The sequence below is a fragment of the Acanthochromis polyacanthus genome, chromosome 4, assembly GCF_021347895.1.
Source record: "Acanthochromis polyacanthus isolate Apoly-LR-REF ecotype Palm Island chromosome 4, KAUST_Apoly_ChrSc, whole genome shotgun sequence".
NCBI classification, from domain to species: domain Eukaryota; kingdom Metazoa; phylum Chordata; class Actinopteri; family Pomacentridae; genus Acanthochromis; species Acanthochromis polyacanthus.
Window position 1 is genome coordinate 281,171 of NC_067116.1, and position 17,196 is coordinate 298,366.

A 17,196-nucleotide genomic window follows, 5' to 3' on the forward strand; every position below is an offset into this window, starting at 1 on the left:
TAGTCTAAACTATAAACAGATATTCACAAAATGACATTTTTGCAAGTACGACACTTTTACTCCCATTGGCTGAAAGTGCGACCCGTGACAGTGTTGCCACGTCCGCTCATTATAAGCTACTTTGGACGTATTTTTCCCCGATACTACAGAAAGTTGCCGGGTTGCCAGGTTTAGTGACAGAAATAAGCAGGACAATGAAGGAAATCTCTCAGCTCAAATGTGTATTTTATTCATCAATCATAAACAAAAATGAAATGTTTTATGGCCGCCAGCCTATTTTGACATGAGTCAATCCTTGTTTTATGAACCCCACGAAAGAATAGGCTTGATTATTAGAACAGTGTACAGAAGTGGACAGAGGTAGTTATTTATATTCTTAATATATATTATATATCTGTATGTATGATGATGTCACATACAGTCTGACGTCACATACATTGTAGAACCAATTTGCGACGCCCCCTTCTGTCTCACGCGTAACTGCTGCTCATAAAAGCAGACTTCTTTACATAACTAACTTAAACCCCAGACTAGCAATAAGATTCAAAAGTCATGACACTGACTGTGATATAATAGAAAAAAGGGAATAAAAGAAAAAAATCTATCTCTCTAAAAAGTTGGTATGACACACAGCTCAAGCCCAGGTAATGGTCTTTGGTAAGTTAGTCCGTTTCTGTCTAGTCTGTGTCTGAGGAATGAGAATGTGTTACTACACTTTCTAGACAGTGTTTTATTTAGTCAGTGTTAAATCGCCAAATATTTTGGAACATCAAAAAAAAAAGTGCTGTGCTAAACTGCAGTGTACAAGCAATAAAAAAGGCCAAACTAAATGTTACAATTGTACATTGTAACTGCTCAACTGTACATTGTAACTGCTCAACAGAGCAGTAACATCAGCTAGAACGAACACTAATGTTCTAAACATGTTCGCTTCAATCATGGCTATGCATCCTTAAGAACAAACATTATATATATGGGTGCATTTTAGCATATTGGACAGATTGGAAAAAATCCAATAAAGGATGGCTTTGTTAATCTCAGATAACCTAATTATAAGACTGTTCTAGAGTTAAGACAAAGCGGCCAAAAGTCATCCATTTGCTATTGTAAAATACAATGACCATACAGGATGTTGCCATGCCATCATCTTTTTTGCAGATGCAATTGCAGAAGACACTATGTAAAATATGAAAACCCAAAACTAATGCAACAGAAAATGACGTGGGATTCATGTCAAATTGACAGGTAGTGGTCAACTATGTAACATTAACAACCCAAATCACTAGTAGTGCACTATAAAGAAGAAATTTGGAGTGGAAAGTAATTTTTTTTCAAATTATGTCACAAGTCAGCACAACTACTTTCACAAAAAAAGGCCATTAATAAGGGGATTTCAGTCATGTGGCAACAAGGTGTTAGGGCACGCACACACCAGAAGTAGGTGGCTTTTCCATGGGTAACGAGCGGATTCCTGGTGCTGCAACTTTTAAAATCCACAGCACCAGGAATCCGCTCATTACCCATTGAAATGCAATGGTGGAATCCGCAAATCATGCAGCCTCCTGCTTTTGGTGTGTACGTGCCCTTTCTCCACAAACGCTGAAAAGAAGTTGCAGCAATCTGCCACAGCCTCTCTTTCTGTACCACTACATTGGAAAAGGAGGTGATGTGTGGTAATAGTTTTTGACTTAACACCTCCTTTTGTCCAATTACATAAGAATTAGCATACTACCTATATGCAGCCACCAGCCTTTTTGCCCAAAGACATGGAAGAAGCAGAATTGTGGGTAGGGTGTGGAACTTCTACCATTGTGTTGTTGAATGGGTTTTGGAAGTAGTGTTGTGACGTTCATGAACGAACTGGTTCTTTTGAACGGCTCGTTAACATGAACGATGGGAACCGAGTCGCAGCTGGGAACCGTTCTTTTTTTTCCCCCCAGTTACATGGGGAGGAGCGCAGCCCAGCTGCGCGGTGCTTATTAGCTATGCAAATAGCGTCACGCCACGTTGTGCATGCTGCCTTCACGTGAGTGCGCCAGTAAAAAAATATAACAACAACAACAACACAGAAACAGTGAACGCCCCCTGCCTTGGAGAGCAGCAGCAGCAGCGAGCGGTCTAAATGAGGAGGAGGAGAGTCCATGGGCGTAACGGACGCGGGATATGCGTGGGACATGTCCTCCGCACTTTCCACATCTGTCCCCTCTGTCCCCCGCACTTTTTTCAGCCGTTACAACAGCTAAACCCATTATTAGCATCCAGTAATTGGTCGGCGGATGAAAGGGGTTAACGTCACATGTCGGAGGAGATTTTTGGCTGGTAGGAGCGAATTGTTTGGCGGGTCGCATAAACTGTACTTTGACTGTATCATCATGTCAGCTGAGTCAGATGGTGTTAATGAGAATGAAATGGAGTGGATGATATCCAGATCTGCTAGACAGAAAAGGGCTGCTAGAGAGAGAAACAGGAAAGAACGGGAGTTAAGCTGGTCTGATGGTAGTGAAGTAGAACCGAATCAGAGGAAAAAGTCAAGGCGTAGTCCTCAAAAGCAGTCTGAATATGAACAAACAAGTGAATGGAAGGTAGTGATTGAGTTCAATCAAGATGGTGGTCATTATCACCCGATAAAGATTACTAAAGCAATCGAGGATGAGATTGGCAAAATCAAGTTCGCGAGGTTCATGAAAAACAAACAAGTTATGATTCATGCAGACAGTAAGCAACAACAAGAGAAAATCCTCGGCATGAACACCTTACTTGGGGAGAGAATGAAAACTCACGTTCCTGGGGTTTTGGCGAGTGCTCGAGGTGTCATTACGGGAGTACCGTTAAGTATGACGGCGGAAGACATTAAAAAAGAAATTAGAGGAGGCAAGGTGGCTCAGGTAACAAGAATAAAAATAAAAGGGATGGAGTATTGAAAGATACCACAGCTGTGATTCTTCAGTTTGAGAAAGAGTTACCCGGATCAGTGCAAATGGGATACATAAATTTCAGTGTAAGGGAATTTATTCCAAAACCCCTCAGGTGTTTTGCTTGTCAAAGAATGGGGCATATAGCCAAACACTGTAATGGTAAACTTAGATGTGCTAGATGTGGAGGACAGCATGAGTATGGGAAATGTGAAAAAGAAGCTAAAGTTAAATGTTGCAATTGTGGTGGGGATCACAGTGCAGCTTATGAAGGCTGTATAGTTCAAAAAGAAGCCAGAGAAGTTCAGAGGGTTAAAATAACAGAAAAGCTGTCATACTCAGAAGCACTCAAGAAAGTCAGAGTGAAGGGAACTAATCAAAACATTGTAAGTGAGCAGGTCCAAAGGAAAACACGGCAAGACAAGACACATACAAGAATGAGCCAAATTCAGAATCCTGTACAGAGTGACTGTAGTCATAAATGTAATATTGGAGAAAATAACATAGTTGTCAATAAAATTCAGTTTGTGGCCTTTATCTGCCATACCATTAATGTTGCCACACAAATGACAAGGAAAAGTGATAAAATCAAAACTATTGTGGAAGCAGCAGGAAAGTTCTTGGAAATGAAAGATCTAAGAGCTGACCAAATACATGCGTTATTATCAGCAGAGGAAGCAATTGGAAATGGACAAACAGTAAAACATCAATTATGGTCCTCTTTATTCTCCAGTGGAATGCGAGGAGTCTTATAGCTAATGGACAAGAACTCAAAAGTTATATTTATTCACTAGATAATGTCCCAGATATTATATGTATTCAGGAAACTTGGTTGAGACCCCATTTAGATTTTATAATTCCTGGATTTAGTTCAATTAGACAAGATAGGACTAGAAATCAGAGTGGTGGAGGGTGTGCTACTTTTGTTAAAGAGGGATTAGCTTACAGGAGGATACCATCATCTAGTGATATTGAGGGTGTGAGCCTTGAAATATGCAGTGGAAGAACTGAAGGAAATATTAAGATAATAAATTTCTACAACCCGTGTAAAAATCTGGAGGTAGAAGTGTTAGAACAATTAGCTGGTAATCCACACAGAGGAGAAATATGGTGTGGCGATTTCAATGCTCATAATACCTTATGGGGTAGTAATCATACGGATAGAAATGGTTCAATAATAGAAGAAATTTTAGATGAAAGGTCACTGATTTGTCTTAATGATGGACAAGGGACTAGAATTGATGTAAATAGAGGTGCCCTTTCATGTATAGATCTCACAATAGTGTCTGAATCGCTAGCTAATTGTTGTGAATGGAGAGTTAGGAATGAGTCTCTGGTAGGTAGTGATCATTTTCCAATACTAATTAAAATTAATAAAGAGGTATCCAAACAGATGGGCTGCACCTTTACGAGATGGTGCTTTGATAAAGCTGACTGGAGGAAATTTAAACATTGGTGTGAAGTCACAGTAGGCCTCATCAGTCTAGAAGGTGATATAGAGGATAATGCTAAACAGGTTGCAGAACATATTATAGATTCTGCAAACTTGAATGTTGCTAAGAAAACAACAGGGAGTAGGAGAAGGGTAGTTCCATGGTGGAATGAGGAATGCACTAAAGCAATTAAAGAAAGAAACAGGGCTTTTAGAAAGCTAATGAAAAATATGATACAAGAAAATCTAATAGAGTTCAAAAGAAAAAGGGCGTGTGTTCGGAAAATAATTAAAGAGGCAAAGAAGAGATCATGGAGAAATTTCTGTTCCACTATTGGGAGAGAAACCAAGGTAGATCAGGTGTGGTCCATGTTTAGGAAAATGAATGGTAGCAGGAACTCAGGTAAATCCCCAGTACTGATTAATGAAGATGAGGTGATTACTTCAGATAAAGGAAAAGCAGAATTACTTGGGAAAACCTTTGCTGCCATTCATAGTGGTGATCATCTAGATGATTTACACAGGGAAAGGAGAGAATTGGTTCTTAGGGAACATGGAAACATCTGGGAAGTAAAAGAGAATTGCAGCTCACCATTGGATATGGAGTTCACAATGAAAGAGCTAAAAACAGCTTTGCAAGGCACAGGTAACACGGCTCCAGGACAAGATCAACTATGTTATGCAATGTTCCGACAGCTTCCTGAAGTAACAATGCAAATAATATTGAATCTTTTCAATAAAATATGGAGAGAGGGACAGATACCTAGGAGTTGGAAGGAGGCAGTTATTCTGCCTTTTAGCAAGCCAGGAAAAGATCCTGGAAATCCAATCAATTACAGACCTATTGCATTAACATCACATATTTGCAAATGGATGGAGAGAATCATAGTAAATAGATTAGCTTTTTATTTAGAGCAGAAAGGATTGTTGAATGTTAGGCAGTATGGGTTCAGGAAAGGGCGATCAACAGTGGATGCCTTAGTTAGAGTGAGTAATGAGATTGAAAAGACTTTAAAAATGAAAGAGGTTATGATTATTGTTTTTTTTGATATTGAGAAGGCATATGATTCAGTGTGGAGAGATGGTCTGCTCATTAAACTTAACCAATTGGGTATTGGTGGAAGAGTTTATAACTGGATAATAAATTTCTTAACGGATAGAAAAATTAAGGTAAAAGTAGGAACAACGTTGTCTCAGGATTTTGAGGTAGAAAATGGTATTCCTCAGGGAAGTGCCATTAGTCCAATATTGTTTAATATCATGATTAATGATATTTTTTCAAATCTAAATTGGAATATTAATTCAGCCCTCTATGCAGATGATGGTGCTATATGGATGAGAAGCAGAAATGTGACTCATGTAATCAAAAATGTGATGGATGCGATTCAGGAGGTAGAGAGGTGGTCATATGAATGGGGGTTCAAACTTTCAGTCAGTAAATCTTGTTACATGATAATAACAAATAAAAGGGAGATTAATAATATAAATCTAACGTTGTATGGGCAACCTTTGCAGAAAGTATCTGAGTTTAAGTACCTAGGTCTATGGCTGGACAATAAATATACATGGAAAACTCATATTCAACATTTAGAAGCAAAATGTAAAAAATCAATAAACCTTTTACGAGCTGTTGCTGGGTGTAATTGGGGAGCAGACAAACAAGCATTACTGGACATATATAAAGCACTGATGAGGTCGGCCATAGATTATGGTTGTATAATATATGGAGCGGCAGCAGTAACTACTCTCAAAAAAATAGACAGGTTACAATATAGGGCTTTGAGAATCTGTACAGGACTCATTAAAACAACACCAACTAATGCAGTCATAATAGAGGCAGGAGAAGTACCTCTGGAGATAAGAAGAGATATATTTGCATTAAGTTACTGGGTAAAATTAAAAGGGTATGGAGGTGAGAACCCCGTGACTAATACATTAAAACAGTGCTGGGAGTATTCCACATTTAAAAGGAGAGGCTTTGGATGGGAGATAAATAATAAGGTGAAACAGCTCAACATGGATAATTTGGATTTTGCAATAGCTAATCCAATAAGTAATGTTCCTCCATGGTTGTACCCAGAAATAAAAGTAGATATGTGCATTTTAGAAAAGAAAAGAGAATGGTGTAGGGCAGAAACTGGGATAAAAGTAAATACATATGTGAGGCAAAATTATTACAGCCACCTTAAAATATTTACAGATGGATCAAAAAATGAACATGAATATGTGGGTGTTGGTATTTTTATCCCAGATTTCAATATATGTATATCTAAAAGAATTTCGAATCAGTTATCAGTTTACACAGCAGAGGTGGTGGCCATTATTGTATGCTTGCAGTGGGTGGAGGAAGTCAGACCAGAACGGGTGGTGGTGTGCACTGACTCTGCAGCAGCTTTACAAAGTATTCAGACAACTAATTCAGACAGAGAAGATCTTCTAATGGAAATACAACATAGCCTATTTAGACTACATCGGGGTGGTGTGGATGTACAGTTTTGTTGGGTACCAGCACATGAGGGGGTGAAAGGGAATGAGATGGCAGACAAATTAGCCAAAGCATCACTTAAGGGAGAAATAGCACTGCATATTCAATTAGGCAGAGGAGAAGGGGAAACAATAATTAAAAGGAAAGGACTGGAAAAATGGCAGAAAAAGTGGGATGAAGATAAGAAGGGTAGGGGATTTCATAAAATTCAAAAATCAGTGAAAGTTAATATCTACGAAGAAAGGAGCAGGAGGGAAGAAATTGTCATCTCACGTTTACGAGTAGGACACACTGGGCTTAACAATATCATGTATCTGTTAGGGAAAAGAGGAGATGATTTATGTGAAACATGCAGAGTTAAAGAAACCGTGGAACATGTGGTGATGCAGTGTAGGAAATTTTCAGTGGAAAGGGAAATGTTGGAGAGGAAAGTTAAGGAGTCGGGTAGGAAGTGGAGCCTAGTTCGAATATTGGGAACAGAAGGAGAGGGGGAAGAGATAAGGAAAGGGAGGAGGGCGCTACTTGTGTTCCTGAGGGACACAGGGTTATTAAATAAGATATAAATAGGTAAATAGAAATGACTGAATGATGATACACACTCTTGTGCAGTAGGTGGCGGTATGCACCTTAAGTTGTTTGCGACCCGCCATTTAAAAAGAGAGAAGAAGAAGAAGAAGCATCCAGTAACGTGTTTTCCCGAGCCGTCTTTGAATGCACCATGAGCGCATGCTAACGCAGGTGTTCCACAGGAGACGTGCTGCTGTGCTGAGCAGTGCTGAACGTGCGTCTGGAGTAATGTTTAGCAAACCAGCCAGAGGTAGCAAGAAGCAAAAAACTTTACACAGTTCTTTCCAAACAAACCGTGTAAGTTGTGTGACCTTGTTGGATGCAAACAATGTTAGACTTGTTAGCTAAATGATGACAAGGTAAAACGTGGCGATATATCAATATGTTAAGCTAGTTACCAATAATTCAAATGTGGCTGCCTCTGTTACATTACTGCTAATTAGTTTATTCTTGGAATAAACCCAGTCCTCTTTAATTTCTGGGCAGAAGATGTGCTCACAATTGCTCTCCATGTATTTAAGTCTTTTGGTCCCAAAAGAGGAGAGTCAGGGAGGAGAAAAAAGAATAGGCTATCTATGGTATAAAAGTGGTTAAATTTACAACTATTTTTTACTCCTTCTATCTCAGAATTTTGATTTTCAGATTTTTTAATGATTATTTCCATAACAAAGAGCAGAGTCAGGCAGGAGATGGACCAGAGGCGGCGGCCAGCAGTAATGTTGACCATGCAGGGTCTGCAGATATATAAGTGGCTGAGAAAAAAATATGTATCTATGGGTTAAAGTGATTTTGAGGTTAAATTCTACTGCAATTTTTACTCTTCCTAATGCTATTTCAGAATTTTTCTTACCACATTTTTTTATGTTTATTGCCATAACAGAAAGAGCAGAGTCAGGGAGGAGATGGATCAGAGGCCAGCAGCAGGGACAAGGATGTAGGGTCTTTACAGGTAAGGAGAGATTATAACTTCCTGAAAATAAGATATCTATTGCAGGGAGAAACCAGGCAGTACTGATCATTTCATGTTCAGTGTTTGGCACCTTTGGCTACTCGTCCAGTAGATGTTCAAGGGACATTGTTGTCAACTCAACTAGAGTTTGGCCACTAAAACTTTAGATTTTATAGTTTAACGTTTTATACTTTATAGTTTAAAGAACTAGCCTAGTTGGTCCCCTGGTATTGTACTGTGGCTGTTAGGGATTATGTGGTTCTTTAGCCACTAAGGACGGTGCAATTAAATGTAAGAGAATGATAAATCGCTCTGAAAAATTTGTCCCCCTCACTTCTGAGATGGTGGTTACGCCCATGGGAGAGTCAGTCAGTCGTCATTGACAAAATGAGCCAATTAAGGAAACGAAGCAGCATTTGGATGCACTTTTCTCTCGTGGCAGACAGTAAGGGTAAATGCAGTATTTGTCAAAAAAATATTTCTAAGTCAGGCTCCACAAATAATTTGCACAGACACCTGAAAACTCAACATTCAACAGTAAAAGTGGCAGACTTTAAAATCTAATCCACACGTGTCAAATAAGGTTATAATCAATATTTCAGAAGAATTCAAACTCACATTGGTGGGATATCTAAACTCATTCCTCCCAGTGATTATTTCCAAGATTAAATTAGTTAAGGCCAGACTGGCTTTTTAAAATGTAGTAAATATAAAAATGAGCCAAATGAGCCAGTTTTTTGAACGGCTCTTTGAAAGGAATGGCTCACCAAGATCCAGCTCCCCTCAAAGAGCCATAAATCCCATCTCTATTTGGAAGTGGCCTGCCAAATGCTACCACAGGCAGGAAGGGGTTGAAGAATACTGATTTTATTTGATCGCTAAATGCCCCATATTTTTATGCTCTACTCTTCCAACTCAAGCTTGGAGTGCTGCTCAAGAAACCAGAGTCATGAAGGCTGATCTTGGGACCAAAAACAGCCATGTCCGAAAGCTTCATTGTGAGCTATGTGTCAGAGGCCCAGATGACACTATGGACAGCTACCTGGAAGGTGCCTTCACTGCCAATCAAGGATCTAGTGTTGGTGGGGCTTTATAAATCTTAGAATTCTGGATTGCCTTGTTTTCAGTCCTCAGAGAAATAGCTTCTTCAAGTGCTTGTGGGACGCTACTTAATATGCACACGCTCTATACAGTAGAAATATTTTTTTCTTTTCCATCGCAAGTTGTTAGTAGCTCACTGAAAACAGAAAGAAAACCAAAACATAAACAACAAATAATAATAAAGTGCAGGTTTTGGGATAACTTTTGGCTATAGCTGGATACACACGTGGACAAAATTGTTGGTACCCCTCAGTTAAAGAAGGAAAAACCCACAATTCTCACTGAAATCACTTGAAACTCACAAAAGTAACAATAAATAAAAATTTATTGAAAATTAAATAATCAAAAACAGCCATCACTTTTGAATTGTTGATTAACATAATTATTTAAAAAAACAAACTAATGAAACAGGCCTGGACAAAAATGATGGTACCTCTATAAAAGATTGAAAACTATTTGACCAGAGTGACATGATTAACTCAGGTGTGTCATTTAATTGACATCACAGGTGTTTCCAAACTCATAATCAGTCAGTCTGCCTATTTAAAGGGAGACAAGTAGTCACCCTGCTGTTTGGTGAAAAGGTGTGTACCACACTGAACATGGACAGAAAGCGAAGGAGAGAATTGTCCCAGGACATCCGAAAAAAATTATAGACAAACATCTTAAAGGTAAAGGCTATAAGACCATCTCTAAACAGCTTGAAGTTCCTGTGACAACAGTGGCTCATATTATTCAGAAGTTCAAGACCCACGGGACAGTAGCCAACCTCCCTGGACGTGGCCGCAAGAGGAAAATTGATGACAAATTGAAGAGACGGATCGTTCGAATTGTATCCAAAGAGCCCAGAGCAACCTCCAAAGAAATTAAAGGTGAACTCCAAGGCCAAGGTACATCAGTGTCAGATCGCACCATTCGTCGTTGTTTGAGCCAAAGTGGACTTCATGGGAGACGACCAAGGAGGACACCACTGCTGAAAAAAACTCATAAAAAAGCCAGACTGGAATTTGCAAAAATGCATGTTGACAAGCCACAAAGCTTCTGGGAGAATGTCCTTTGGACAGATGAGACCAAACTGGAGCTTTTTGGTAAGGCACATCAACTCTATGTTCATAGACTCAAAAACCAAGCATACGAAGAAAAGAACACTGTCCCTACGGTGAAACATGGAGGAGGCTCAGTAATGTTTTGGGGCTGCTTTGCTGCATCTGGCACAGGGTGTCTTGAAAGTGTGCAAGGTACGATGAAATCTGAAGACTATCAAGGCATTCTGGAGAGAAATGTGCTGCCTCGTGTCAGAAAGCTTGGTCTCAGTCGCAGGTCATGGGTCTTCCAACAGGACAACGATCCAAAACACACAGCCAAAAACACCCAAGAATGGCTGAGAGAAAAGCGTTGGACTATTCTAAAGTGGCCTTCTATGAGCCCAGATCTGAATCCCATTGAACATATGTGGAAGGAGCTGAAACATGCCATTTGGAGAAGACACCCATCAAACCTGAGACAACTGGAGCTGTTTGCTCATGAGGAGTGGGCCAAAATACCTGTTGACAGCTGCAGAACGCTCATTGACAAATACAGAAATCGTTTAATTGCAGTGATTGCCTCAAAAGGTTGTGCAACAAAATATTAAGTTATGGGTACCATCATTTTTGTCCAGCCCTATTTCATTAGTTTGTTTTTTTAAATAATTATGTTAATCAACAATTCAAAAGTGATGGCTGATTTTGATTATTTAATTTTCAATAAATTTTTATTTATTGTTACTTTTGTGAGTTTCAAGTGATTTCAGTGAGAATTGTGGGTTTTTCCTTCTTTAACTGAGGGGTACCAACAATTTTGTCCACGTGTGTAAATGCAGGGAACATAGCCTAAGAGTGAGAAAAGATGTCCGGTTGCTTTTGGCAGATCAATACCACAGGAGTTTCGATGACCCTGGTTCACTGATGAAATCTACCAATTCAGATAAGCTTGAGTACTCTTTGCTCCGAGAATATCCATTTTCACAAAGGGATTCTTTCAAAATGCCTTTCACTTATCTTATAGTGAAGGAGTTTCTACGAGGAAATTGAGACGTCTACGACGGCGCAGCTACTTTGCAAAGGGCCCCAACTATATCTGGCATTTTGACAGCTATAAAATGCTATAAATTTCTCCATTATATCTCTGGTTGAATAAAAGTTCACTGCGGCTGTTAAATTTAGGATATAGCCACCTGCAGCCATGAATTGTCCATGCAAAAGAGAATGCAAAAAAATAAAATAACAATAAATAAATAATAATTGTAATAATTAAATGAAAGTATGCCCAGACGGCAAAATAATATGCAACAGGCAGAGCAGAATCTCTATAGAGACACACAGACTTTTTTCTTTTAAAGGGAAACACTGGGGGCATTATTGGTTTAGGAAATATCAATGACCTCAGGTGTCCATGGAGTGTGTAATAGACCCAAAAAAGTTGAAAAATAAAAGTAAAGGTGAAAATAACATTTTCGGTGAACTATCCCTTTAAGGACATAATAGGGACAAGGTTAGGAACGGCATGTGCAACATCACAGAATGTCCATTTCTAGGTAGTTGTTTGACAGAATATTGTCAAACTCCAAGTGGAGCTCTGGATAACTGAGGTATGTGTATAGGACGTCAAGTAGTTGGCCGCAAGTATGAGCCACAAGCCTTCTTCCTAGACCGTTCTGTCCGTTGAAGGAGACTTTAATCTTCTCAACACAAATTACATTTGCACCAGTGCAAAACCGAAGGATCTTTTCTGCTTTGCTTGGATCAACACTTTTTATGTAACGTTGCAGGTGATTGAAAACCTCTGTTTCTCTCTGATTCATGGTCTCCATCGGTTCAAGTAGTTGAGCCACTCTTTTGCCATTTGCCCTCTTCTTTTCATAAAGACCCAGCACACTGTCTTTGTCTGAGAGTGTCATTTCTGAAGAGGCAATTGCTTGGGAGAAACAGTCCCAAATAAATTTTGGCTCCTGGATGAGGGCTTTATGAGCCATTGTTAGTATGGAAGCCTCAAAGTCGTCTTTGGAAGGTAGTTTGTAGGAACCCATTCTGGTGAAAAGGTCCAGCAACTCTTCTTCATCACTTTCATCCGTGTTGCCCTGGAGAGCCTTTTGCCTTATCCACTTGGCTCTCCGCCTACAAGACCAAAAAAAAAAAAAAAAACATTAGAGAGGACATCCTTAGAAGCAGACCTCTACATCTAATCTGAGATCTGTGGGAATATATCACTGAAGTCCTCTTTTTTTTTAAACGGGACTATGTTCTTCATAGAATTATTAATTGAACACAAATGAATGAATCAGACCATTTTTAAACCAACACTGACATAATTTGGACGACTGAACGTACCTAAGCCATACTCTGACTTGGGTGCTCATGACTATGGTCATGACCACAAATAAGGGAGACATGAGTGTTGTTAAAAATAAGGGCTAAAATATAAAATTTTATGTTGCATTACTGAGGCCTACACTGTACTATGTTGGAGGAGGAGGCACTCACCTGTATACCTGGCAAAGATGAGACATGCAAGGGAGCAAAGGACAAAGTCGATGTGTCAGGCTGGACTGTTGTAATTGCATTCTGAAAGAACGATAAGTACATGAGTTAAATACAAAAAACAAAAACAAAAACCCCCAAAAAGGCTTATCACATGAAAATAAAATATATTTAAGTGTACAACATATTGTGTGTGTGTAAATGGTTCATTTATCTAGCACCTTTTACCCATGGTGCTTTACAGATGACCAAGGCACCAACTTGCTCATCGGGAGCTGTAGTAGTCAAAGCGACATTGACCCACTGATTCCTGAAGGTGAATCTACAAATGTCTTTTAATTCTTTAATTTTCTGTGTAAATATGTATTTCTCTGTCAGTGGTGCTCAATCTGTGTGTCTACGTCAGTGGACTCCAAAAGATTGAAAATATGTTTTTCCTAGAAGCAAAGATTTGTGCTTAAAAAACATTTGCTGTGAATGAATATACATTGATACATTTGCATACATTCAACATCATTTCCAATATAGCAGATCTACAAGCTGCTACTTTTAAACAGCTACAGTTGGTTACAAATTAATGTCATAAAGAGGATGCTTCGAACATCAATGGGTCAAGCAAGACACTTAACAGCCTCTTGCTCAAGCGGCTAGTAGCCAAAGCCCTGAACCTGTGTGTGTGTGTGTGTTTGTGTGTGTGTGTGTGTGTGTGTGTGTGTGTGTGTGTGTGTGTGTGTGTGTGTGTGTGTGTGTGTGTGTGTGTGTGTGTGTGTGTGTGTGTGTGTGTGTGTGTGTGTGTGTGTGTGTGTGTGTCAAGGCAGTGTAAATTACCTGCAAAACTTGCCATTCCTCTTCACACATGTCCGCATTAGACCTGGGAGGTGTTGAGTGTTGAGAAGGACTTGGAGACAACTGTTGAGTCTCATTCTGAAAGAATTCAAATAGTACATGACACAAGACAGGTCAGAAAGGCGATAATACAAATGTCTTCTAATTTTTTACAGTTTTCTATGTCAGTGGTGCTCAATCATTTTCATGGCAAGGACCCCTAAAGTAGGCATTTGTCCATAGAGCCGCATTCTGGAAATATGTTGTTCCAGTGACCCAGACAAGCAAAAAAATTCAGTTATAAAACATGTTCGCTGTTAAAGTTAAAACCTTTATGCTGTATAGTTCCTTTGACACAGCCTTAAACACCCATCATACTCTGAACTTTGTATTTCCTTTAGAGTTTTCATCTAGGAGACTGATCTCTGCAGAAGCCCAAATTTTGACAAATAAAATCAGTGTATTTATGTATAAATGTCCAACTGACTGACTGACTGATTGGACCTTTAGCTTGGACCTCTTCTTGCAGACGACGTTGTCACAGTACAATGTTTTTCCAGAAAAATACAATATCATATTCCCTTAACATTTTCTCACATCCAGCCATTTCAAACTCTTCCAAAAAATACTCAGAATTTTTATGAGCTGCGTCTGAATTGACTCCGTGCACAAGTCTCGTGACGTACTTCCATTTGTGCCAGAGACCGGCGGATTTATTTCCGCCTGCCGTCCAGCTCCATTGATATCGCTTTTTCAAGATGAACTTCACGAGATGTCTTCACAACTTGCCTAAAATTTCAATCAATGATGTTCACCGCATAGTGGATGCCCACTCCCCCGCTCCCAAGAGTAAGCGGGAGAAAGGTTTTAAACTATATATATCAAGTTACTTGCACCAGTACGAGGGTAAGTACATAATGTCGCTGCCTAGCTAATGTTAGCGAAGTGGTAATTCTCCCACATTGTGGTTGGTTTGCTTTTTCCTGATTCTAAACGTCATTTTTTGTGCTGACTGCATTAACCTATGCCCCTTACAGTATCAGACAAAGATCAAGGCACAGGTGAAGTTGTTGTCAGGGCGTTTTGTTACCGATCAATGAAGAGAGCCGAGAAGCCACACAGTTTGAGTGTATGATAAATCTTGAAGTTATAAGCGGTTGCTTTTTACAACCCAGTGTTCCTGATGTTCTTGGGGACCTGGCTAAGGTAATGAATTCTTACTGTAACTCTCATATCTGCACAAAATGGAAATTATTGGTAGAATCTCAGGTAAGTTTATCTTGCTGGTCCCCACTGGGTTACTGCATGCGTTCTTGTTTTAATGTTGTTGTTGTTGTTGTTACAACTACTTCTTTATTAATCCAGTGTTCCCGATGTTCCTGGGGTCATTCAGATTTGTTCTTAATAGAATAAAAGATCAGAATCTACAAAAGCAGATAAGTGTATTTTAGCAAATGTCGACTGGGTTAATATGTTATGATTCATATTTTGTTTACCAGTTATTTTGGCATTGTGTGCTTTTCACTGTTGTTATTAGCTATGTTTTACCTAAACACAGTCACTCCCTTAAGGTGCAAGCTGGAGTTGTAAGAATAAGGCCAAATCAGGACAAAGACATTGATCAAAACTTCAGAAGTATAGATCTAGTAGTGTTAGAACATTAAAAAAAAAACATCACTAACTGATGTAGGAATATTTTCAAAAACCCAGCTTGCTCCCTAAACGAATGACCAACAACGAACAAGTCATGGTCAACAAGTATTAACTACAAAATTTACTTTTGCAGGTGGTATTGAAAGATTGCCGTCCTGTAGAACTGATGCATCACAGCTGCACATGTGTGGCTGGAGCAGCTCTATGTAACCACTGTGTGGCCTTGCTATTCCAGTCAGCACATTATTCCCAGCTGCAGGTGCCAGTGGTTCCCCCTGTGCTCAGCTGTACCGAGGGAGAACAGCAATGGCACAAGCTGAGAACTTTGGTAAGTCAAGAAAAAGGGCATATTTAAAATTTCCATGTGTTGGTGATATATTGTAAACAATATTCTCCCAATCTTGATAGGGTGTAAAGCCAGGCCCTGTGGACAAGATGCATGTGCTGTCAGCTAAACTAAAGTCTGGAACAACATCAGAGGGTGTAAGGTAAGAGCTTAATATTATAGATTTATGAAATGAGTCATGAAAACTGCTTGTTGTACAAGTAGTCCTTGTCCTAGTTGGGGGAAAAAAGGGTAACCAGAAAAGCCACCTTCACACTGCAGATTTTCAGCAGGATCAAACTTAAGTCCAACTATGCTTGAGCCATAAAAAAATAGAACTTCCTATTGGAGACATCATTTGAAATATTCAGCAGTAATGTTTAAATGAAAATATGTATCTGACACTTATGTAAGTTTAATGCTTTACACAGGAGCACATTGTACAAAGGCCTGAGTGGGGATTTACCTGATCTCTCTGTCCTTCAGGTGAGTAGAGATTAACAAAATACAATTTCACAATTTCACAGTAAGAAATCTGGGGAAAGTTTCCAGTGTGGTGAACACTGGGGGGGTATTTAAATACGCAAATGTTTGATGGATGTTGGGCTCTTTGGTAATAAATGTTGATACTCACCATTCTTTCACACTGTTAAGAGATAAATGTTTATATTGCTAGTTGACAGAAGTCTATAAGGAGTTCTCTGCAGATGAAGTGCCAATGATCTGCAGCATGGGCATCAGCTGTGAAATTCCTCTGGCTGAATCTTCCCTTGGCCTGGTTCAAGCAGGAAGTGCATTGTCATATCAGCATCCAGCAACTGCGAAGAGAGACCTACACTTCCATGCTGCCCCCCCACCTCCATCTTTACCTCTCCAGAGTTACCGCCTTCAACCATCCAGCTGCATGTTTGTTTGTAGTGAACAACAACAGCTACACCTGAAAAGTCTTGAGGTAACTTGGGACATGGCACACAAATATGAGTGTGCTACCAGAACACAAAGTTCATGTGCTGAATGGTATCAGTTAAGGAGGCCGAGACTTACTGCCTCAAGGTTTAGGGAGATCTGTCAGGTCAGAGAGAGTGCTGAAGACAGTCTGGCTGATCGGATGCTGCAGGGGACCCGCCAGACTGCAGCTATGAAGAGGGGGCTTGAAATGGAGGCGGATGCCATCTGGGAGTATTGTCAGATGAAGAGGGTCAATCACTACCCCTGTGGATTTGTAATCCACCCTGACGCCTCTTGGTTGGGGGCATCTCCAGATGGGTTAATTTTTGACCCTTCTGAGCCATCTCAGTTTGGTTTGATTGAAATCAAGTGTCCAAATGTTAAAAGCTATGTTGACTACCCATATCTCAAAACGAACTCAGGCAAACTGGAGCTCAAACAAACACATGCTTATTACTCACAAGTACAAGGACAGATGCTG

The 17,196-nt window shown here is 39.6% G+C and overlaps 1 protein-coding gene across 1 annotated transcript in view; it reads right to left on the reverse strand.

Annotated features, from left to right (window-relative positions):
- The window catches only part of LOC127533707 (NLR family CARD domain-containing protein 3-like), a 258,303-nt gene that overhangs the window by 208,501 nt on the left and 32,606 nt on the right, over positions 1 to 17,196 (reverse strand). The window lies entirely within an intron of this gene.